We start from the raw sequence: 26,501 nt of genomic DNA, 5'->3' as shown, positions 1-26,501 counted from the left end.
TTAGGTTTCCTTGATCATGCCTAAAGTCTGAATGTCAGTCCTGTAGCTCTCCTGTAGTTACACAAAAATAAACAGATCACATAACCATGAATGATACCACCGGTCTGAAGTTTTGAACTTTATCTTGACTTTTATTATCATTATCGCAGTTCAGCTCAAATATATTTGTTAATCTTATATCACTGGTTGTTTTAGTTTCACTGTCTAGACTGTTAGATGTGTAGCATTTAATAGAAGAAAAGTGTACAAGCATAATGAAATCACAATAGTTTAAACTTTTAAGGTGCCAAAAGGCACCTTATCTGATTGTAATGTGAAAACTTGAAACATCCACCACACACTGGGAGCACTTTTCAATTAACTTTACATATAAGCAGAATTAATGAATTAAAAACAAAACAAAACGGGGATTTCTTGTGAAATAACTTGTCAGACAGAAGTTATTATTTAAAGCCGAGTATTTTAATATGTCCCAAAAATGTGTTTAGATGGGGATCAATAAAACTTCATGGAAAGACCGTATCCAACAATCATTGAATCATCATCTCTTAATACTGCCTGCACTTAGTAATTCAAGCAAAGACATAAATGGAAGATTCCAGATCTGTGCTCCCCTTCCGGCAGTCAGAGCTATTATAAACAAACTGCTGACTCGTTGCTTCTGATGTACTTGATGTCAGAAGCATGTCCGTCTGACAGACAATTTCACCACTTAATACATACTTAATCTGAACATTGAGTGTGTTTGTATCTTTATCTTTTCCTTTTCTTTCTTATAAAGTGTCTTGTTGTGTGCTCTGTTCAATCATCTCAAAGAAAGTCAATGAACAAAACAGCAAACGCAATGTCAGATGAAATTCTGTCAAACTACCACTGGAGAACAGAATTTACAGGAGATGCACCAAGTTTTGTTTTCAGAGTAGCGCTTGTTGCTAAACCTGCTGCACTACCCCCAAATCAGCTAATACCAGAGTGATGGCCTAGTCTCTACAGCAAGCCAGGACTATGAAGATTCTTAGCATGTCATCATCCAAGTTAGCTGATTGATGCTATAGTAGTGTTTGCTGATGGTAGGTTCAAACAATGCCATGCTCCATACAAGTTAATGATAGGCAGGCAAAGAAGCAAAAGTATTGCTTTTGATGTGGAACTGCTACTGACTGCAAAAGAAAAGCAGCCTCTTCTAGAGTAGGTCATGATTACACCTTCACTTTGGTCCAAAGTGAAATTCAGACAGATTTACTTGGGGCACATTGGTTCACATCTAATTTATTGAGCACTTGAGTCGTACAGAGATTCTGTTAAATGTTAAAGTCACACATGCAGCTTAGGTCTTTAAATTATTTTTTGATGACACTGTAACTCAGGAGTATAAAGGGATTAGGAACATTAAGCTCTGGGCATAGAATCCATGTCATTAAGATCAGCTCATTGTTGGTTCTGGACTTTCAATAAATGTATGTGCAATAAAAAATAAAGGGAAATGGTTAGCCTTCTCATTTCCTTTGCAGTATATGTTTTAACACTTTTAATAGATGGTTAATTCAATATAGAATCACACTATTGTGCAGAGTATGACTTGACAAATTGTTGTTAATCCTAGGCCCCTCTCACCTCTGATGCATATTCCTGTAGGTTGCCAGTCACTGGAATAAGCATTTTCTGAAGTGGAGACTTGAGCTGGGGTCCCAGCAGAGGAATACCCCCAGCCTTACAAATGGTTCATAATGCTAAAGCCCCACAACAGGCCACCTCTATATTGTCCTCCTGGTTGGGAATCAGGCTGGCTAAATTAGGAAGGCAGTCCAGCAGCTTTACTTGATTGGAGATATAGACACCCCTAAACTTCCAGCTTCCAGTTTGGATTCGGGAGACAGACACTATCTCTACTTTTAAGATTAGGCTTAAAACTTTCCTTTTTGCTAAAGCACATAGTTAGGGCTGGACCAGGTGACCCTGAATCATCCCTTAGTTATGCTGCAATAGACGTAGGCTGCCGGGGGATTCCCATGATGCATTGAGTTTTTCCTTTCCAGTCACCTTTCTCACTCACTATGTATTAATAGACCTCTCTGCATTGAATCATATCTGTTATTAACCTCTGTCTCTCTTCCACAGCATGTCTTTTATCCTGTCTTCCTTCTCTCACCCCAACCGGTCGCAGCAGATGGCCGCCCCTCCCTGAGCCTGGTTCTGCCGGAGGTTTCTTCCTGTTAAAAGGGAGTTTTTCCTTCCCACTGTCGCCAAAGTGCTTGCTCATAGGGGGTCATATGATTGTTGGGTTTTTCTCTGTATCTATGAAGCGCCTTGAGGCGACTGTTGTTGTGATTTGGCGCTATATAAATAAAATTGAATTGAATTGAATTGAATTAAACTTACATGTAGATAGACAGATAAAGCTGTGTAAAATCTCTACATAGAAACTCGGTGAGACTGACATAAATTCAGGAACTAAACTGAAAAGTTTGCCTGCACGATTTGGGTAATAATTGATGGTTCCAGATGGAAATAGCAAGTTTTTGGCCCTGATTACAGGTGTAATTAAAGTTCTATTACCACTGGGTCTGAGAGGATGAAAACACCAGAGATGCTAGGAGTGGAAAACTGTCAGGATAGATGTTGATGTTAGGTCTGAAAAGCCCAGTGTGACCATTTATGGCCATCATTCTGTGTTCTAATCCATAGTTCCTGGCCAGCAAGACAGACCAGGCAATGCTATTACGGACTGCACAGTTCAAAGGTGGTCTTGTAGCATAGCGTGAAATTAATCTGCCCCCGTGAGCAACTTGCACATGAGAACATCCGATTTGGGGCCGAGGAAAATATACAAGGCATGGTGGCTTTAATCAAAGGTCCCTCCGTCAACAAACATGAATGCAGGTCAGAGGATGTAGGAGACATTCTATCTGGTACCCAGCACCCACTTTCTAATTTAAAAAAACTGGATGACCACTATCACATTTACTGTGTGAAAAGGGAACATAATTCTTTGATTCAAGGAAGCTAAAACAACAACAAATTTTTTTACCCTTTGAACTATGTTAATATATGGATTTCATCAGAATAAAACACAAATTTTCACAAAGGTTTCCAAGTTTTCTGAAGTTAGTACAAAAAAATACTACATCATAAACAAGCTGACCTGTTTTCAAGGAAAATCTGCCACTGTTGGAGATTTTTCATAATTACCAGTACAGAAAAATCAGGCTGAAATCTGCAGTGTTTTTTCCTGCTGCATTCCTCACCATGGGATTGTAGAGCTTGAGCCATGTCACACTCTGAACTTACATTTTACTGTGCTTACACTCACCAGTTTATTGATACCACCATATAACCTGACATTTCTTCTTGCTCTGCAGAACTGGGCCACTTTAGCGATGGTCTCGGCAGCTAAGGCCTTCAGTTCCTTGACTGGTGAGTCCAGGATCTTCACTATGCTCTGCACGCCACTCATGTCAACAATAACCGACGGATTAGAGATCCTATCTAATCACAAGAACACACATTAATATTAAATATGACTAGTTAAAAATTATATTTGTTTTATGACAGAGAAACTTTTATGACCACCTAAAGACCAGCCTTTAGGTGGTCTTTAGCAGCCAAATACTCATTTCCACTGAAAGTAGATAAAATGTTGCAGTACAACCAAGTTGAAAAGCACCAACCCACACATCTCATTAGGAATGCCATAGAATAATTGCTACCCCATTTTTTAAACAGCATGCTTTCTACCTTGCACTCATGTTTCTGAAACTAAAACACAGGCTGGCACACATGGCCAGCTCTGTTCATGCCAGCAGGCCATGCAGGTCCAACTTTGCCATGGCTACTCACTTTGCATTTGTGTTCATCTGTATCCAGCAAGTTAAGGAGGACTTTAAGGCCACCTGTGTCCTGGATAGCCATTTGGCATGACTCCTGCATCAAATTAAAGTCCATCATGGCACAAAGAGTGTCAACAGTGACTATCTGGTCACCATCCTGAAACAATAATTTCAAACACAAATGAATTAAAAAGTAGGAGAGGAGGAAATAACTGAACATTAAGAAAAGCCTCCCTCCATTCCCTCGGACTTCTCCCTCCTCTTACACTCATTGTGTTGTTTCTCTTTATAATGCTACTCCTGCTGTTTTGTTTATGCCATGGTGTTGTTCTGTATGTGTTTAGCGTTGTCGTGGTTAACACTGATGGAAAGAAATAATTTGCCAACAAAGAGCACGGTGCTCTCGTTTCATGCAAAAAAGGACAGTATTAACACTGAAACCCTGACACTAATTTTAAGTTAGAATTCAAAAGTTGTGTGTTTTGTCAGTTGCTATATACACACAAATCAATTTAGACCAGTGATTAGCAACTTAGTAACTACAACACTACTCAGTCAACAAGTGGTTTGAGGGAGGAAAGTCTGGTCTTTGATTTAAATTCAAGCCCCTTGACAAATATGGGAGAGGAAATGGAACTGATTAGATTTTATTGCCACTTAACTTCAATGTGTTCACAAAAAACAGAAAAAAAGAAAAAAGAAGAAAGAAACAATACGGACTTAAAATAGTGCATGTGTGGTCAAATGCTGTCATGTGCCACAGTTGCAGAACCTTAATTTTATTTTATTGTTTTTTCCTTAAATTTAGAGTCCAAATACTAGTTTTTGTTGGTTTTTTTCGTATACTCTTTACATAAATCCACATAATGTCCTAGCTGTGGATGGATGATGACAGCATTACAGCACTTGAAATACCAGCGTTACAGTTCTTGCTTTGTGATGATTAAATGCAGGCAGTGGTGGTGTTTTTGTTTGTTTATGACTGTATTTAGTCTGAATCACATGCAGTTATGTAACAAACTTGGTTCACATACAGGGTTTTCCATCATGACATTGAGTGTTCACAGCAAAAAATGCAAAAGTTTTATTCAGCTTTGACATTCATTTCAATTCAGCTGTATTTATATATCATCAAATCACATCAACAGTTGCCTCAAGGCGCTTTATATTGTAAGGTAAAGACCCTACAACAATGCAGAGAAAACCCCAGCAGCCAGATGAGCCCGAGTGGGAATAAACAATCCCTTTTAACCAAAAGAAACCTCTGACAGAACCAGGCTCAGGGAGGCTTAGGGTTGGAGGTCAGGCATGTCACTAAAACGTCCAGTCTAAAATATTCTGGCAAGTGAACCATCAAATATTGCTCCCTTTATTGCACTGATTAAAACATGGCACTGATAGATTCTCCTATAGTAACTTCAAGGCTGCCTCTATGATTCCAAGGCAAACTTTGCACAAACAACTGTGAGACTTCACGAGTTATTTCACGCAAAAACAGGACATGAATCTATCATGTTCTGCTAACAGCTACCCATATATGTAGAAAACAGCCAGCGAGTTTTAAGCAGCTGTTGGAGGGGCTGGCTGATCTGGTCAGGCCTATAGCATGGTCTCAAGTAGTGTTTGATCATATCTCGCTCACAAAGCAGTACTCAGCAGGATAACAGGCACATGTGTTCCCCATATCATGACGCGAGCCTAAATGTGAACCATTTGTCCATTAACAGCAGTGGATCTACTGCTTCCTTTGTCTCCTTCACTCTCACTCTTCAAAGGGTTCGGCGGGCGAGTTTCGTACCTTGTAAAAGCAACAAAAAAAGCTGTGTTTAGGAGTGATAGCTGGGAGAAAAACAGATCATGTGCTTTCAGTTTTGGTAGCTTTGGTCTTGAAGTATTGTCGACATTCTTTAAAATACTGACAACATCTGACAATCTTTTATGGTGAAAGATCTTTGACTTTCTCCAAGCGTGATACAGGCAGATGCTCAAGATGGAACAAATTCAACCACCATTCGACCTCAGAACAAGAAATTCAAAGTAGTTCCAGCAAGTTTAATATCTGTTTCATGAGGCCTGGTGAGTGTTTGCATGTTTGGAGGGGGCAAGGACAAGTGAGTCAACAATGTGTAACAACAGCCGTCACGCAAATTCTGCTACATGATTCACCAGTAGGCTGCAAAGGTCTTTAATATCAAAAGGAAAATCAAAGACTAGAAGCCATAGGCGAGTTAAGACCCTTTTTTTTTTTTTATCAGAGCACCCCTAAAGATAACTATTAAGAGTATTAACAATAGTTTATTTTAGTATTATTTTCTGGAATTATCTTCAAATGTTAGACTTTCCTAATTTTCCTATTAACGACAGTACAGGATAGATTGATATCATGTTCAAGTCTCTCACACAAAAGGTGTTGGTGTTTTAGCAGCGTCTTTTATCATTAGCCTAATAACTTTCGTTGTTGCTGCAGAAAGAAGATCCTGAGGTAATTTCATTACACACATCAGTGGTGCTTATTTAAAATTATAAAGCTGTAGCTTCCATTTTACCCACATTCATTGATGATGAGGATTTCACAAATGTAAGAAGTGTGTTGTCCTGTGGTCGATTGTGGATCCTCCACTTTCTCTTATAAAAATTATTATATCATTATATTTTTACTTATACTTTTACTAAATATAGCATATTGATATGGATGCTATCATTTTATAGGATTCCTACCACTCTGAACATGGCTCAAAGAGGCTGGCTGCCACTACATTGATGTGTCTGACTACAAATCTGTTTTCCACTTGTGAAACTGGGGTACATGATGCTCTGTGCTGAGTCTGCATAATAATGGGAGAGGTTGTATGAATTCAAAAACAGTTTGTGTTGTGGAAGGGCGATTTTCCAGTGTCTATACTGAATAATGTTACTTTAAGTGCTTAATGATTTGGTGGACTGCCTCTATGTGATTATCAAACTGAAATAACGTTGTACATGTTTCTCAGCTGCTTTGCTACAAATAGTTATTTAACTTCTTTAAGGGCTGAGCCTTTGAGTAAACACAAAATTGCAGTTTTTAAATTATGATTTCATTCTCTCTTCCACAGCATGTCTTTTATCCTGTCTTCCTTCTCTCACCCCAACCGGTCGCAGCAGATGGCCGCCCCTCCCTGAGCCTGGTTCTGCCGGAGGTTTCTTCCTGTTAAAAGGGAGTTTTTCCTTCCCACTGTCGCCAAAGTGCTTGCTCATAGGGGGTCATATGATTGTTGGGTTTTTCTCTGTATCTATGAAGCGCCTTGAGGCGACTTTTGTTGTGATTTGGCGCTATATAAATAAAATTGAATTGAATTGAATTGAATTGAATTTATAAAGAGAAAAAAGCTATCCAAACCTACCTGGCATTATGTAAGTAATTAACCCCTAATACTAACAAGAGGTTGTGCCACCCTTGGCAGTAAGAACTGCAATCAAACATTTGTGATAAATGGCAAACTGGCAAGTCTTTCACATCGCTGTGGAGGAATTTTGGTCCACTCTTCTTTGTAGACTTGATTTAATTCAGTCATACTGTAGAGTTTTCAGGCATGAACGACCTGTTTAAGGCTATGCCAAAGCATTTCAATTGGATTCAAGTCTGGATTGGACCACTCCAAAACCTTCAATTTGTGTTTTGAGCCATTCAGAGATGGACTTGCAGATGTATCGTTGGGTCATTGTTCTGCTGCATAACCCAAATTCTCTTGAGCTTTGAGACACAAACCGATGATCCAACGTTTTCCTTCATAATTTGGAGAATTCATGGTTCCATCAATAGCATAAAATTGCACAGGTCCTGAAGCAGCAAAGCATCCCCAGACTATCATGCTACCACTTCCATGTTTGAATGGTGGTATGATGTAGTTTTTATGAAGTGCTGTTAGTTTTATGCCACATGTCACAGGACATAAACCATTCAAAAAGTTCTGTCTGATCAGACCACAGAATATTTTCCCAGAAGTCTCAAGATGTTTTTGTTAAATGTGAGATGAGCCTTTCAGCTGCTTTGGCTTGGAACATTTTGCCCAGTGTCTTTCTCTTTGCTGAATCATGAATGCTGATATTGACTGAAACCAGTGAGGCCTGAAGTTTTTCACATGCTGTTCTGTTTTTTTTTTATAACCTCCTTGATGAGTTATCAATGCACTCTTACAGCAATGTTGTGTGAAATACTTTGTCAGATAGGCCTGGGTCACTTTAAACTATTTTTCCCTTAATAAATTAAATCTTTATTTAAAAACTGTATTTTGCATTTAGACAGGTTACGTGTTTGTAATATGCAAATATGCAAAAAAAAAAACCAAACAACCCCCCCCCCAAAAAAAAAAAAAAAAAACTCAGAGAGCGGCAAACACTTTATCAAAGCACGATATCATGTGAATTACTTTTAATAGTATCATTATTGTGAATCCTTTTAGCTGCATTAATCATGGAAAAGAAAGATAAAAGTGCCTTTTTTAGTTTGCACAGCTCTTTGGTCAACCTGGCAATGAACTTGCCTTGACATTGACTTGTTTAAAACCATACAGTGAGGCTAGGGAAAAATCATTAAAAAAAATCATAATACAAATAAATTCATACTACATATACTGTACAGCTTAGTTAATGTATTAAAATACCAGGGACAGATACATCCCAACCACTTTCCTATTAAGCACACTTTGGATTTGTCACCATGTAATTAATAAGCTTCATTAATAATCATACAGCAATAATTGTAATAATAATAATAATGTCTGATGAAATTGCAGTCAAAAATGGGTTAAGAAGGGATTAAGCAGTAGAGGATCCAATTGCATTCACAAGCTCCAATGGTGAACTTGATATCAGCCACATAAAGATGCTTTACACATTTTTTCTCTTCCTTTACTGCAGGTGTCTCAGCCTTGAGCTACTAAATAGCTGAAGCCTCCACAGTACTGAATGGAGGTCTTATTCTAGTCTGGTTTCCTCTGGAGCAGCAGACAAGATACTGCAGACACAGACTGCCCTGCCTGAGCCTCTCTCGGTCTATAAATCACAGCACTGAGTATGTGGGAGCTGGGATGGGGTTAACAGTGCTGTCAATGATAGCCTGTTGACCTCAGACATTCAGACATTTTGTGTGTGTATGTTTGTGTATGTATGTGTGTGTGTGTGTGTGTGTGTGTGTGTGTGTGTGTGTGTGTGTGTGTGGAGGGCTCAGTGGGATATTTCTCTTTTTGTGTGTGTTACCTGAACATCCTTTCAGCAGGGGTTAACATGCATATTAAGCATGGTGCTCAAATACATAGGAATGTTTCAGCAATGCTGGATTGGAGACAGGGGGACTTGGGCCACTCAGAGTGTTTCATACCAATTATTGTAACACAAAATGATTCAGACTTAGCAGTTTTCATACTTCTGTGCAGTACAGCAGACATAGAGAGAACAAACCCATCTCTTTCATGGGAAGAGTACTAAAAGGACAGAATGACTGATTACACGTTGTTTCTTGACTCATATTTGATCTCCTGTAATATAAAACCTGATCACTTAATAGGGTTGGCAGTCATAAAATGAGCACAGTACATGTTGGGCAAAGACCCGAGTCTTTGCAACCCAAAGACTCAGGTCTTTGCCCAGTTGAGCTGAACAGTTGCTTGACTCAGGAACCGATGCAATGTTTCTTGTAAAAATAAATCTCCACATTAGACATGCTATAAATGCATTACAAGCACTAAAAGCACAATTGTTTTAACTGAGTGCTGCAGTTATTAAAAGCAGCATCAGGAACAGATAATTATTCACAGTACAACATAATTAACTCCAAATTCACTGCTGCTGAGAAAATGACATGACATTGGGATTTTGCACACTGGAGATGAATTTCAGTGCAGCCATTAGCAGGACGGCCGTCATTAGAGGAGCACAGGGGAGTAGTACTGGTAGTACTGGGACTGCCCAGCAGAGGGGGAGAAACCATAATGAGGGCTGAACACAATGGTGTATGTGTGTGTGTGTGTGTGTGTGTGTGTGTGTGATCTGCTCTAACAGTGACACCTTAGAACCTTTAAAAATCTGATGACAAAAAACATTTAGTTAAGAAAAAATGAAAAAGCAAATTTTCTTGTTTTAAAATGACAATTATTAAAATCTTTACAGCACAAAGTTTATATGTTAACTGGTAACATATTTTACATGAGACAAAATATTTTGTACCTGTGAGAGTGTGAAATTTGTTTTGTGTTTAGAAAGCCATATGTCTCACATAACTGATAGCAGCTAGTGTATTTGTATTTGTTTAACATTGCTTAGTCCCGATAAGTAAAGCAGCTCTTCTTTTGACTCCTTTGCATTTTTTCCATAGCCTGTGTGTTTATAATAATTTGCAGAATTCTTGTCCTAGCATGCACAGCCTTTATAAGCATAAACACATTAGGATACAGGTCGTTTACAACTAATAAATAAGGAGCGTAAATTAAAGTTTTCATCTATACACACTTACAATCATGTTACCATAGCATAGCCACAGGTCACCATTATGCAGGTACAAAAACAAACACGTTGGCAAATATTCTTACATAAATATCATTAAAACACAAAACAGAACATCCATGTGTGACTTTATGAACGTGTTAAACATCCTAGAGTACAAATGGCTGTCTATAGTGCGAAGGAGAAGGAGAAAAAAGATCTCCTCCTAAAATAAAACAGATATTTAACTTGGCTCATGGTAACTTTCAGTGTCTGATGGTAATGATATTATAAAATGACGACTAGACAAACCCCATAAATTACTGTGCTGTGTGGCGTCCAGACAGATAGAAAGCTGGGACATGTTGGTTACGGCATTGTTGCATTGTATTGAAGCAGGATTGCACACACAACCCTAAAGCTCGTGCAACAATCCCACTGAAAAGCACAAAATCTAAAAACCAGAGAGTTTTTTGTTTTTCTTTTTTTAAATCTGAATTTCGTATCGTTTACATCTTTTTTTTCTTTTTTCTGGAACGGAGCAACAGCCTGCTTTTAGAGTGGGAATTTCCTTCCATTATATTCTGTTTAGCTAAGCTAAAAATATTCACCAGGGCTTGTACTTTATGGCAGTGTTTTCTATAAAAGTTTTACTTGCACTGTGAATGATCTTATTTAGCACCAAGCTATGGGCTTCGGAAGCCAAATCAGCAACATCAGGAAATCCCACACTGTGTAAAAATATGAAATCTAGACTAATGTTACACACTGAAATAACACTCATTTTCTTTCAACTGAAACAGCATTTGAGGTATTGTTACGGCTAAATACCAAAGGACAGGCATGCAGCAAAATACGTTCCTTGAATATCATCTGTCTGAATGATGCTGTGCACATAAACAGATAACTGGGCCCACTGAGTGAGGCAGGGTAATTGCTCAAGTCAAGCGGTCGGAGGTATTCACAGCCAGTCTGGGCCATTGTCATTCTGTCCTCTTTTTCTTTTCCTTCCATGTTTTGACACATTAATATTCACCATATGCTCCGTCAGACCTATCACGAGTGCATTTCATTTTTATGCTTCTGCGGTGTGGGCAAACGATGCATACAGCTGCTGCCGTCAGACAGCTCTTTCCCCCTGTGCACTTGGCTCGCATGTGCAACCAAACAGGCCTGTGTCAGAAACCAGGAATCCACGAGCCGAGTCTACCACTTCAATAAACATCTCCCTGCAAAGCACCATTTTAAATGGGAGCGACCTACACTTCATTTCATCTGACATCCCTTTTGTCGCTGAGTGTGCCTTGATGTGATTGAACAAAACCGACAGGTGGAATTATGTGAAAGGAAAATATCCCATTATAAGTTCTGGTGCACATCCATGGCTAAATATTATTTTCCTTGAAATGCAATTGTGGAGAGTTTGTGGAAATTTGTATGCTGATTCAGGTCAACATCAAGATTCTTGTACAGACAGCAGGAAAAGATCTAGTATGTCTGTGGCTCAGTTCAATTCACTGTTTTTGGATGAAATCCATGAGAGGAAGGAAACACTGTTGTGCAGAGTGAACTTCTCATACCTTGAGATACTTGACCAGTTGAATACTGGACTTGCCAGTATTCATAGGGCAGGTCTGTGTTAGTCTCTGGATGGCGATATGGCTGCTCCTCTTCCTCTTCACGCTCAGTGGAGCTCTCACTGGAAAGTTCCAGCTTCGGACTAAAGATTACAACACCAAACATTTGGGACAATAGAGATAAATAGAGGGATGGAATATAAGATCATAAAATCTCTTGTCTGGTGTTTTAAGCAGGAAATAAAGCTGGTTATCCCACACAAGAAGATCCATTAAAGACCGAAATTCAAGTCTTCACAGAATTTAAGTAGCAGGAAAATAAAATTGGAGTCAATATCATGAGAGGAATGGAGCCGTTATCATACAGAGTCAAAGTTCTTGCTGTATACTGATGCAAACAGAAATGCAGATGGTGTTTTAAAGCTGCATGGGCCACTTGGATGAATGTATCATGAAAATAGGGCACTGTAGAGCAATGAAATCTGGTACACATTCAAATGGGCCCACTGAGAGGCAGTTCCCAGGTACATGCAAATAGCATTTCCAGGGGAGCGTATTATCAGACGGGGCTAGCTGATAGATGGGGTTTTTTCCACTACACAGTATGATAAACACTGAACAAGACCTTCCTGTGGCTGTCAGGCCTACACTGATGTGAGGTGATGAGTGTGACTGAGTGAATGCACCCCGGAGTCTTTATTGCATGTATAGAAAATGATGCTCAGCAAAGATTGCTGTCAGTGACTTAATGATTTATTACACTTGCAGTTTGTATACAGACAACATTCAAGTATGGAGATGGCTTATGTGCTGTACCTGCCAAAAGCCAAACAAGGAAAAACCTTTTACTTAGCTTCTTGTTCAGAACAATTTTAGCAGCTCACAGTTTTTAAAGCAGAAGTCACAAATGGTGAAAAACATCCAGTTAATTCATTTTTCACTGGGGGTGGGGGGTGGGGGGGGATATGACTATATAACAAACTGTGTCAATATTAAAAAAGCAAACCGATGGTTAATAAGTCAAAATTCTTTAACTTAGACCACATGTAATATTAATGCATTTAAGTGTAGAATGAAGTCACAATAAAAATTCAGCCAAGATTTTAGATTTTTAAAAGAGTCTCATCTTTACCAATTTGGGCCAAGCTTTAGTGTTTTAACTGACTAGAATGCTTTAATATACAGAGAAGTTCATGACCAAATTAAAGACTGCAAGGTGTCCAGTGGCTACAAAACAAGCCCAAGCCATCATACCTACCACCAGAGTGTTTGATAGTTTGTATGAGGTGTTTGTTCTAATATGCTTTCCTTGTTTTTCTCCAAATGTGGTGCTGTGCTTTATGGCCAAACATTACCTGTTCTATTTTTGTGTCCCAGAAATTTGGCAGTTTGTTCATATGCAGTTTTTGCAAAGTAAACTGTGCTTCCATGTTGTTTTAGAGAGAAATGCCCTTCTCTTGCAGCCTGTTATCTAAGAAATGTTATCTAAGACCTGCAGAGTCAGAGATGTATCTCTTGGGTAGTCACCTGCCGTTGTTGTTGCATCAAGGATGGCAGTCTGGTTTCTTACTTGGTAAGTCACGTTGCATTAGACAATTATAAGAGAGCTGTGCTGTTCATGGGTCACTTTATAACTCCATTCGTAATTGTAATTACCCTCAATCAGAAATTACATGTGCTATTCCTTTTTGTTACCATGGCAACAGGTGTACTTACATTTGTTTCATTTTGTTGCCTGTACTTTCAAAGTAACCTCTGACCTATTTGGTTTTAATTAGACGTACAATCAGATCTTCTACGGTTCTAACCTTTACTGAGTTTAATTTTCCCCAGCTGCAGAGCAAAGACGAATCCTTATAGTTTCCTAAAAAAGGACGTTTCTGGTAAGACAGGTGTCCAGGTAAAGAAGATGCAGAAACCTCTGCTTTCATTTTGGTCATGGCTTTTCTGTCTCAGAATGTTCTTCTCCTCTCCAGAACTCTTATGGCATTTACTTTCCTGTGTTTTACTGTAATGCTGTGAAATAAGAGACATTATGGCTGCTTCTATTTTAACAATGGTTAGTTTTCTAACATAATCTTTATTTAACAATTCAAAAAAGAACTCAGCAGATTTTTTTTTTTAGCCAGTGAGACACGTTTATCTTGGTTGTATTTTCAAACTAATCTCTAAGCTCTTTGTTTTTAATTAGACATACAATCAGATTCCTTGCACTTCTAACCTCTACTGAGTTTAATTTACCCCAGCTGCAGTGCAAGAAGGAACCTCTATAGGTTCTGACAAAACAGAACTATCTTACCGTGTCTGGGAGGACATGTGTGCAGGTGAAGAAGACACAGAGAATTTTGTTTTCATCTTGTTCTTGGCCCCTTGTCCTAGACTCTTTTATCCTCTTCAGAGCTCTTACGGCCTTTATTTTCCTCTGTTTTACTGTAATGATGTGAAATAAGAGTCATTATGCCTGCTTCTATTTTGAAAATGGTTATTTTTCTAACATAATCATTATTTAACAATTCGAGACAGGGCTCAGCAGACTTTTTTTTTCTTTTTCTTTTTTTTTTTTAGCAATTGAGATACTTTTATCTTGAGCCAGTTTCTCCTCAAATGGGTACAGTTATCACAAGGTACAGCTGCAACAGCTCAGCCCTTGCTAGATCTATTTATCAATCAAAGACCATATGTGATAGATCTTTTGGGGATATTTTTTCTCATACTTTTTCCCAAGTTTTGCATCTGTAATTGAGCAGAAAGGGTTTCTATTATATGGAGAATTTATTAACTCTGACTATTGTGTAATGAGGAATATTTGCACTTGCCCTTAAATTTATAAACCATATAACCATCTCTTTATAATGTGTGACTGCTGGCAGATGCACTAAGCACATGTGTTGAAGGCCTGGCATCACAGTCATCTAAAGTTCATCTGCTATTCAAGAAGAATCTCTGCAATGCAACAAAAATTCAGGACACTTCTTACGTGAGGAATTATCACATACCCACATGTAGACAAGACACTAAGTCCACTCCATCGTGGACATGGTTCATATATCTTCTCGCGGTCTACCCTGTAGAGTGTACGCTGTAGTTTCTCATGCACATTCTTTTCCTGTTGCTCGTAAGACCTCTGGGGTTGGCCTTGTTCCTCTCCATCAACCGATTCCACATGCTGAATCTTTTGTGTTGATAGTTCTTGAACTGCAGAATCCTGCTGGTAAGGGGGAAAGCCAGAAGCTGAAGACTGAGTGTAAATACCTCTTCCAATTTGCAACAGAATGAGCAAAATCTGATTGTGAAGTGCTTTGTAATCTGGCTGTAAATTTGTCAAGTTTATGCTTATTAAAACAAAAATAGCTATTCTGATTAATCTGTTTCGCATTCATTTCACTTTTTATCAGTCAATGTGGTGTATTTTCCACTTACGCTTTGCAATGATTTGTCTCATTATTGGAAAGTCATCGCATATCTATGTCAGACAAAGAATTGCTCATGCTACTCAGAAGGCGAATACTGGAAATGCCTACATGTGGCAAATAAAAACATGAAATTCACATAAAAGCCCCTTCTCAATCCTATGCAGACTTGAAAAAATCTTTATTCTTTCAATATTATTCTTTATTGAGGTACTGAAATAAAATAACAAACTCTCATTGCTTTGCACAGAAGAGGTCTCTCTTGGTTAAATGGCTGAACAATGTCAAGAAGTTCATTGTTTCTCAACATTCACCTAAAACCTTACAGCTTGGCTCAGGCTAAGTAACGCCTTTGTGTCACTGTTATTCAGGTAAAGTTTTCAAGGTCTTTATACCAAACTTTACAACCTACACACAAACGCCAGTAAGACACATATGAAAGGTTTGCAGGCATGAGAGTTTTTAATCACAGACACCTGCTTTTGCAGAAGTAGCTCAGTCTGTCATTGGCTGTTAGGAGCTCGAGATTTTTAAGGGCAGGGGAAAAGAATTAAAACGTATTTCTTTGGGTTGTGTTCATGCACAAACTGGAGCCAAGTTGCCTGATCACTTTTCCAAAGACTTGTTTTTCATAAAACACAAAGTGACCTTCTATTGGAAACATAAGTCAATACACCCAACCACAGACCCACATTCTGACTTTATTAGACTAACCAACTTTCTTTAATTCCATTATATGTGAAATGGACAAAGTCCATTTGCTTACACAGAAGGGAACACTCGACATTTCTTAACATGCTGCAGTAAAAAAAACCTTAAACCAGTACAGGTCCAGAGACAAATGCTAAGCAGGGCTGACGCCTGAAATCTGAAGTTAAAAAAATATTTTTATAGCATGTAACATTACACCATTAGGGCTTTTCAAGTTTCTTCATTTGTCGTTTTCATAAAGCAATCGACTACTAAAACCTAAACCCCAAATGTTTACATGTGTTTGGGGCAGATTTGTATCTAATTACTTTATCCATACTGATGGAAAATCAGCAGGGCAACAAATTGTGAAGCCAGTGGCCATAAAACATCTGTCAGTGTGAGAATTCCAGCAGCTGCTGGTGAATGGTTATGGCAGTGAGGCAGTCTGTATTAATTTCAGGATGTGAATAACAAAAACAATTGACAACCCGGGGATTTTGTGTTTTTCAGTAAGCATCTTGTGCATGCATACACACAGCATGTTCCATTTCCAATCACGCTGTGATGTCAAAATGAATCCGCAACACTGAACAGAGAAGGCTAGTCTGCTTCCTCCCTGCGTTACAGCCACCATCTCCGTTGGCTGCCGCAGCTCATTTGATTGAGGCTGTCCAGTCTAATAGAACTGTTAAAAAAGACCTGCTTCCTCAGACTGAAAATGAGCAGATATGTTTGGAGATTAGGTGTTGTTATCTTTGGCTATCGTCTTTTGGGTTTGGGCTCCATTCTGCAATCAGGGAACTGAGGCGGAGCAGTGGAAGACTGTGTTCCTGACAGACTCTGTTGCTGTTGCTTTCTCAAATTAAAACTGCAATGGGCCAGACTGACAAGAAGGACTACAATTATTCACTATCTTGTATGGATGATATAGATTTGATTGATGTCGTCAGCAATAAGTCAAATGGATTTCAATGTGATGCATTTTAGCCGCATCATATGAAAAGGTTTAGCTGAAGTAGAGGCAGAGAGATCTAGACAAAAGTTACAGGAAACTGCATGCTGCACATATCAAAGGAGTTAAAGAATCCAAGAGAAAAAAGACCTTGACAGTGATTTGTGCCTCCACACACTCATTCACAGCTATTTATACGGCTGTTGTCCATCATTTTTAGATCGTTCAGACTAAAGGCATCATTCTTCACAGAGCACTCATGAAACATAAAAGCCTGAATATGTGTATATAACTTTCTTTGTTATAGATTTTTTTTCTTTCACACAGGTCAGTCCCATACTTCTTATTGGTTTATTGTAGTCATCATAAACCCTATGATGGGTTTCGTAGAACACTTTAGATCTTTACATTGCCTACTGTATGAAAACATACAGACATCACCACTATGCCACAAATATGAAGAAACTACTTTTAAAGGCAAAGCTATGAAGACTAAAACTATCTAAATGATTGAGTGAGTCTTACCTAATACGTGTAGAATTTAACTCATATTTTCATTTCAACACAAAAGAAAGCATGACTGTTCAGAAAAGTGACTTGTACACTGAATATATAGTGCTTCTCTTAAAGGCAAAAATGCACTTTAGCCCCCCAAAAAAATCACACTTTGACAATCAGCTAAAATAGTTGAGGGAACACCACGCTGGTGTAAACTGAGAGTAAGTGCAGATCCTAGACTGATTAGCAAAGTCTGGTTTTGAGACCTCAGAGAGGAGTCAAGCATTGTCACATCACTGTCTTTGTGACTTCAAAAAACTGAATGTGGCAAACCCTGGTGGGATGTGACAAACTAAGGGACACTGCAGGCTCATGCCATAACCACCCAAACGCACTCTAGTCATATCCAAAAGCAGACCCTGCTTTGTCGTCTATTTGGACTCTAACAATAATTGTAATTTACAAAATGAACATCATATTTTATTCAGTAAGAGGTGAAACTACCAGTTAAGACCATAAATACATCAGGAAAGTGTTCGGTGAGGTCATAAATTGAGAAAGCAAAAGAATGTTTTCCCATAGATTTCCTGGCTTGTAGAAGAGCTGCCTCCTGCTGGCTGCTAGAAACAATGCAGATCTAAGACACTTCCACATTAGATCACTTTTCAAACTTGTGTTTAAAACTGTGTCCATTTTTGGGATACTGCGCCGATGTAGCCTAGAAATCTACAAACATGAACAGCTCTTTAATGGTAATGGCAATGCAGTGTATCAGAGTAACCATCTGCTTCCAGTGCTAATATTTACAGTTACGATAAGAGCAACAGAGTCTGTTGGAAATTTAAAGAACTTGGCAGGTATTTGTTCTTGAAACAAAGTACTGAAAAAGAGAAGAATTTTGACCTGAATGTGATGCAAGATGAAAACCAAAGAGAATGAGAAAGTGAGCTTAGCCTGATGGGACTTTGTTCCAGTCCAACAAATACATCTTTTCACTGGATAAATAAAAGGCTGAAGGTTCTGATAAGCTTTGGCTTCTTTCACCATAGTTTGTGTTTTTCTTCATCTCCTTGTTCTCCTTATTTCCCCTCACAGTTTCACAGTAGATTGTTGCCCTGGGTGTGGTTTTGTCTCTTCCTGTTAAACGGTAGTTCTTTCTCCCCACTATCACGACTTCTTGTTTATGGGGGATTTTTTGATTGTTGGACTTTTCTCTCTAGTATTGTAGGCTTTTTGTCATAAATATAATGCACCTTGAAAAGCCTGTTGTTAGTTTTATATAAATAATATTGAACAGAATTGTGCTAAAGTCAGTGCAGATATTTGGATTATCCATATGTCTGTAAAGTGTTTTGAGGGAATCCGTCCAACAGTCGTTGGGAAATTTAGAAAGAGGTGGCGGACAACAAACATCCACCACATCCGCAGAGCCATGCTGCCAGTGTGTAGTATTTCTATGAAGTAATACTAATATTAGTATTAATAACTGGTAATGACAGTTCGAAGCATGAGATGTAAAGCAAACATCCAAATAAATCCCGACATTAAAAATTAAAAATTATTCAAAGAAACATTTTGTTTTGTTAAAATGACTTCAGCTTTCATCTCAAATGTAGTTTATATGTATCACAGTGCTGCAAAACCACACTATAAATACATTTACATGTCAATTCTGTTTGATCTTTGTAAATCCTATTACTCACACTGATCTACTTTTGATTCTTGCTTTGAAAAGCTGTGCAAATACTATTGTTCTTAATTAAACTCATACTTTATTTGGATAAGAATGACAGCCAACAAACAAAAAACTAGACAGTGATGAAATACCTCAAACAGACCTGATATCCATGCAAAGTAGACAGTAAGCAGTAAGTGCTTTTCAAAGGACCTGATGAGCTTGTGATGATGCCACATTTTCCAACAAACATCAGCTCAAGTAAGAAAAAAATATGTTTTTAAATGATTAACAGATTTTCGAGAGCAGATGGAGTCCATTATTGAGGCGATTTGTTATGTCGTCAAATTTCTAAAGCAGGAAATAGCACTACTGAATAAATCACACAGATTTCAATGTCTGGAAATGAGCATGTATGTGTGTGTGTGTGTGTGTGTGTGAGTGTGAAGGGGGTAGGTGGTGGGAGGGATGTGGCTCTGCTGTTTTGATGTTGGAACAGGGAGGAGGTCAATTCAGAAATTTTTCAACACAGTGACAACCAGACACTAGCTCACTAGCGTGGAAGAGCACAGACGCTGATTACACAATCCGAACTCTGTTTACGAATATGAGTCACACAGCATCAGAAATCAAATCAAAGTATTAGAGTGAAGGAGCTTGTTCATAAGACAAAGAGGTGTTTCAGCACCCACACATTTTTGCTTTGAGAGTTATTATTCACAGCTAAAATAAAAAGACAAGCCTTAATGTGTTGATGTTAATTGCTTATATTCCACTCCACCTGGTTGTTTGTGTTCTCAGCAAAGTGTGGAGATCTGCTCTTCAGAAGTGTTACCGGGTCTTTGTAAGTATCACTTGTTCACTCGTATCCATGCTCCTGCCCCTGCTGTTTTATGCCCTGTGAAAACAAAGTGAAAAACAGCTTCATTAATTCTAAAAACCACAATTTTAATGTGGCCCACATGTCAGCTGGAATAGCTAGAAGCTCCAAATATCTGAAAGGAGAGGAAGTGTAAAATCATACAAGTTGCTGAATTTGGTTATGACAAAGCTCCTCTTTGAGGTTTCATTTGCATCAATGTCACCCTTTCAGTTTCAGGGTGGACTTTTTTCAACTTGTGTGAACCACTTTCAGTTGAAGAAACAGTAATAGGAGTCTTAAAGTTTGTCAGCTAAGTCACTGGTGGAGTGAAAGGTGTTGTGGCATGTAAAATCCTCAAATAGAAAAGAGTGCAAAGCATGAAAGAAGCTCTTTTTACAATAATGGGATAAGAGGGAGTTGCATTGTGGGAGGCCAATAAGTCAATATTTTCACCACACAGGGTACTGTGCAAGACTCCTGTGTGCGAGAGTCTCCAATTTCTTCTTCTTCTGCTAGGACATAGGAAATCTATGTAACTTGTGCAAACATACATGGAAGTATATTATTTAAGATGTCTATACAATCACTTTTATACCTCTCTGCCTCCATAATGACATCTCTCACCTTCCTAACTTTTCTGAATGTGGTGTGTCGAGCTGCCTACCAATACACAAAACAAAACACAATTACTCAAAAATGGCCAGGTATAAGAACTGGACTAAAATGACCAAAGAAGCAGCCAATGTCCAAAGAAAAACTTTAAAAGGGCTGGAGAAGTACTCCTCAAGGCCACTCTAAACAAACACAAGTCTGACTTCTTGGTAATAATAATGAAAATTTTAAAAATTCAGGGATGGAGCAAGACTTTTGCACATTGATCTGCTTATAACAGATATAGTTCCAGCATCCAAATACAGTGATAAGTTTTTTTGTTGTCTTGAGCAATTCAATATATTTTAAAATGTCTTAATTCTGTCTTAATCAGTTCTTACAGAATAGCCTTGTCTGAAGATACAGCATAGCACGGTGCTTCATATCTGATTATAGTTTTTCACTGTGCTTTATTGCAATATGCTGCCTCTTCCAGCTGGAACAATGTACAGAGGGACTTAAAAATGTCAGAAGAGATTACTGGTGGTGTCAGTTTTTAATGGTGTGGAAAATAGCACTTGTGTTGAATGCATCTGCTTCTTTATTGTCTTTGCTTTGTTCTGGTAGTTTTAGAAACTGCTTATGCATCCCAATATTAATATTGTCTAAGCTCTTTTGCTATGTGTCACACACATTGTTTGTTTGTTGCTATAATAATGTACTTTCTGCAGTCTTGTCTTAAACTCACTAAAATATTTCTGCTTAGATTAAAGGAAAATCTAATAATAATAGAGCGTTAAAGTTTGTGGACAATTTCTGTTTAAATACAACCCAATCACAGAATTTTTACTTGACTTCTAAAAAGAGTTAAATAGAAGACAACTGAAGAACTGAGACATAGATTTTATAAATTACATTTTTTTAAATCCGGGAAAACAATCCAGTGTTTGCAGAAGGAAAATTAGCAACAAATTTAAAGATAAAATTTGAATTATCAATTGCAATAAATGGGATGACAAACAGGTGTCAGTGATCACCTGTTTTGATGATGACAGTCTGTGTATGAATGGAGGAAACTGAAGCCCATCTTCTATTGCACAGAAGTGGTTAACAGACCAACGTTATTTAAACAGTGGGGGTTTTGGTAGACTGGGAGGTAAAAATGGAAGCCAGAGTAACTTCTAAATGGCTAAAGATCTCTTTAACTCTGGCCAGTGTCCATGTGTCCATAATCAGGAGAACACTAAACAACAATGGTTTGTATTTCATGACCACAAAAAGAAAGCGACTTCACCCCAATGAGAAAAATGCTGCTTAACTGTAGTTTCTGAAAGGTCACATGGACAAGCCAGAAGACATCTGGAACAATGCAAAGCCAAAATAGATCTTGCTGGTTTAAATGAAAATCATTCTGTTCCATGAAAGGAAAACACTGCACTGCAATGAATGACTTTCACTGTAACTGTGAAATATGGTGGAAGTATCAAAGTTTGGATCTTCTGAATTGCATCAGTGATTTCTAATGGAAAATGTTAAGACAGTTCTCCTTGAATTACACATAAAGAGAAAGTGGGTCAAGCATCTAGGCACTAATCCCATCTTGCCAGAGAATAGTCGAAGAAGGATGAAGATAATGTTTTGTATTTTGTCAAAGTATTGATCTTTAACAAACAGAAATGATGTGGAAACACTTCAAGAAGTTGATATAACACCCCCCACCCCGCACCACCACCCACTCAACATCCTGGAGTTACAGCTGCACTTTCATTCATCCAAGCTGATGTGAAAGACTGACCAACAGTCACTGAAGGCACATAATTTAAAGGTTTTGTGTTATTTGTGTAATTGGTTTCCTTGCTTTCTGGCTTTGTGTGAAAATGTGACTATGTTGTAGGTTTGGATGGAAATATAAAAGATCAAAATGTACCATCTGTGCTGCAGGTGACTTAGAGGGTCTCAGTGTCACAGGGCTCAATCACAAGGTAGCAAATCTCACCTGCACCTGTCAAGATGGTGCACCACAGCCCCACCCCCACCAAAAATAAATAAATAAATAAATAGATGAATAAAAATAAACAGGAAAATAACTCCTACTACTCCTACTAAATTGTTTAAGGTATGAAGGGCAGCATGATATCATTTCACAACAGATTTGTCCCCAAGGAAGGAAAAGGAAAAGGTGACATCATCACGTGTTTGGTCTGCTAAAGAGGACATAATATTCTAAGGAGAACAGCATGAGCCCAAGGCTGAGCCATGGTTTTACTTGTAATATAAATCATTCACTAAAAAACTAAGCCACGTAGTGACAACATCATCTTTCAAAGCTGGTTTGGCTTTTTTTGGAAGTAGAGGGTGTCACTTTAACCAGAGAACACAGGACATAGACTGCATTTATCACTTGGTGTGTGATAAATGCTGCTGAATGCTTTTATGAGCATGATAAATTCGCTGCAATGAAGCAAATAGCATGACTGAAAAATGACTTGCAAAACTGGAATCTAACTGATACACCTATATTGCCCATATTCACTTGTTTGCTTTCTCATGCATATGACGTTGAGTGACCTCCTATTCTTAATCCATATGGTTTAATATGATATCTATCCACTCTTTGGAGCAACAACAGATTCAGTTCTTCTGAGAAGGCTTTCCACAAAGCTTAGGAGTTTTTATGAGAATTTTTGGCCATTCTTCAAGAAGTGTATTTGTGAGATCAGACATTGATGGCCTGACTGAGAGTTTATAATCTAATTCCTTCCAAAGGTGTTCTGTCAGATTGAGGTCAGGACTCTGTGCAGGCCAGTCAAGTTCTTCCACACCAAACTCACTCATCCATGTCTTTATGGAGCTTGCTTTGTGCACAGGTAGCCATGTTGGAACAGGAATGAGCCAACCCCAAACTGTACCCACAAAATTGGGAGCATGAAATTGTCCAAAATGTTTTGGTATACCGAAGCATAAGAGTTCCTTTTATAATCCTCCCTTCCCCCAAACTGTACACTTGGCACAATTCAGTAAGACAAGTACTGATCTCCCGGTGACCGCTGAACCCAGACTTATCTATCAAATTGCCAGTCAAAGAAACTTGATTTGTGCCAGATATTGCATCTTCACTGTTCTAGAGTCCAGCAGGGAAGTTCTTTACACCACTGCATCAACATATGCTTAGATGCATCTGTTCAGCCATAGAAACCCATTCCATGTCGCTCTCTACGCACTGTTCTTGAAGTAAATGGAAGACCACATATGGTTTTGGAGGTCTTTAGTGATTGACTCTGCAGAAAGTTGGTGACCTTTGCGCATTATGTGCCTCAGCATTCTCTGACCATACTCTGGGATTTTACATGCCCAGCAACTTCATGGGTGAGTTGTTGTCATTCCCAATCACTTCCAGTTTGTTATAATACCAATCACAGTTGACTATGCATATATAGCATCCAGTAGCACGCTGGAAAAGACTGAGCAACACATTCTTTCACAGACTGCTTTGCAGAATCAGTCTGCATGCCTAGGTGCTTTATTCTTACCCTTTGTAAACCGCAGATGGGAAAAAAAATCTGAGGTATTGTCATCACCCCATCAGACCAGTGGTTGGGCTAAGCGGACACCCAATTTTGTGGATGTGATAACTCAAGAACGAAGCCATGTAGGTGTTTGAAATTGATACCATAAATGTATCTATTAAAAATCTTGGATGAGTTTGAATCTCAATGATGATGCTAATAGAAGTATAAAATTGTAATGAATTAATATAATGAAAAACTGAATGAATTAGAGGAAGTGGCTGACATCCAGAAATCCTACCAGTGGCTGGACAAAGCTGGACTGAAAGACAGCACAGAGGCAAAGCTTGGGGAGTGGCTCCAGCAGATCCCAGGAACAACATCTGAGATCTCTCTCCAGAAGAGCGCAGTCCTAGGAACAGCAAAGATACTGCATGGGAACCTCAAGCTCCCAGGCTGCTGGTAGAGGACCCAAGCTTGAAGCATAAAAGACTGCACGCAGGGGTGAGAGGGTAATTTATATATTTAAAAATAAAATCATGTTTCACCAAAATCTGTTTAATCACTATTTGTTATAAAAGTTGTGGATTTTATATGGAGCTTTTTTACACAGTCTGTGTAATAACTGATTACTTAATACAAATAAATATCAAATATTTCTTTAAGAAGGTTTTCAAGGATCTGTTTGTCCACGTTTTGGAACAACAGAAACAGTTTGACCTTGACCCCCAAGTCGTTGGCTAGGCCTTCCTCCTTTCTGTCTACCACACTTACTGCATCAGCACGGGCTTCTCTCTCCAGGCCAGAGGCAAAGCTCCTACCAAGAATCCTAACCACGAGCTCTCTGTTTTCTGACAACACAAGAGGTGAGTTGGATTCATTTTAATCTATCAAAACAGCTGTTCTTGAATGTACTCTGTTTTTTCTTACAAGCTAAGCTAATATTATCTCTCCATAACAAATCCACTGGCAGTATGAAATAAGTATTACTATATTCATCATGTATCCATCTGTCAAAGAAATATATATTACTTTATCTCTTCTTGGCAGTGGCCCTAAAGTAAATGCATATCTGTAAAGAATTACCAATGGCGGCATAATTGGATGGCTGTACAGAGTAACAAGGAGGACAAACAAATTAAGTCTGTGGGTGATGGAGGAATGCTGGTGGTTGGACTGCTTAGGATGCAAATTGGACTCAAATTTACCTTCTAGACATGCCCAAACCTCCGCCAACTTCTTATCGTCTGCCAGATGAAGCAGTTTAGAGAGCTGGCTGAAGCTGCGTACATAAACAGTCGGTGGAGAGAGCTGCAGGAGTGGATGGCCCTCACTATCTCTTTCGTGGGACTGAACATCTGAGTCACTGAGTAGGAAATAAAACAAAAAAGAAACTTTAATTGCCTGAAATGCTTAATGGAGATCTGAGTCTTTGTTTTTGTACTTTTCCAGGTTCATACTATGAGACACAAAGGAAACCACACACTTAAAGTAGAGCAGACATTCTGATGAAATACAGTGGAACGTTCTCAAGCTTACTGAAGCTGAAAAACAAATTAATTACAGTCCACATGCAGCTTTGAGTATGTCTAAGGTAAAAACATTTGGACACCATGGTGACAGCAAATCCTGCACAGACACATAATACTGAGAGCCAGCCACCTCATGATTAGACCAACCTGATGTTGTAGTCTGTTTTGAAATCAGATGCCACTAAAGTGGTACTCCACTGGAGTGGCTCCTCAAACACATGTTCAGCTTCCTGTGGGTGTTGGGAACTAAAGCACTCCACAAAGTGCAGGATTTCTTTCAACAAGGACTCATTCATTGGTGTGAATGCCAGTTTGCCAGTACTGGAGCTGGCCATGGTCCACTGGGCAGCCCTGGTCAATGATATCCCCATCGCTGTGTCTGGGATACTCTAAAACTTAACATTAACAGCAGAACCATTTCAAACAGCATGTGGTTCTTAAAGATTCAGCATGACTCTTCGTTTCTGAGTTTGGAGCCCCATGTGGAAGGTCAGCTGTTTCATATTCAAACCTTTACTGTCAGTCAGTGATCTTGGACTTTTAATACACACTTTAATTTTCTCCTGCCTCACTTTTCATGAGCATCTCAAAATCCTCCATAGCTTGTTAGTTCAGGACAAAGCAGCAAGACTGCTAACGGAAATATCCGGCGGTCGCATATTAAACCTTGCTTCCCTTCAATGTGAAATTCAGAATCTACTTTAAAATTCTACTATTAGCATAAAAACATAAAGCTCTACATGGACAGGCTTATATAGCAGAGCTTTTAAGACCTCGTGGATGCAGGCAGCCTCTCCAACCAGGGTCTTCTCGCTCTAGACAATTAATCTGATTAGAAATATATTATGTGAACTATATCACTGTCATATTTAAAAGGGAACTGAAGTCTTTACATGTTCAGACTGTGTGCATTTTGGTTCCT

General features: G+C 38.7%; 1 pseudogene; it reads right to left on the bottom strand.

Moving 5' to 3' along the window:
• LOC146379928 (outer dynein arm-docking complex subunit 2-like) lies at positions 1-25,950 on the bottom strand (annotated as a pseudogene).
• Positions 25,951-26,501: the final 551 nt, after the last annotated feature.

This window comes from Perissodus microlepis, chromosome 9, assembly GCF_051167445.1.
Source record: "Perissodus microlepis isolate ML-2025 ecotype Zambia chromosome 9, ASM5116744v1, whole genome shotgun sequence".
NCBI classification, from domain to species: domain Eukaryota; kingdom Metazoa; phylum Chordata; class Actinopteri; order Cichliformes; family Cichlidae; genus Perissodus; species Perissodus microlepis.
This window is presented reverse-complemented; position numbering and strand designations above follow the sequence as displayed.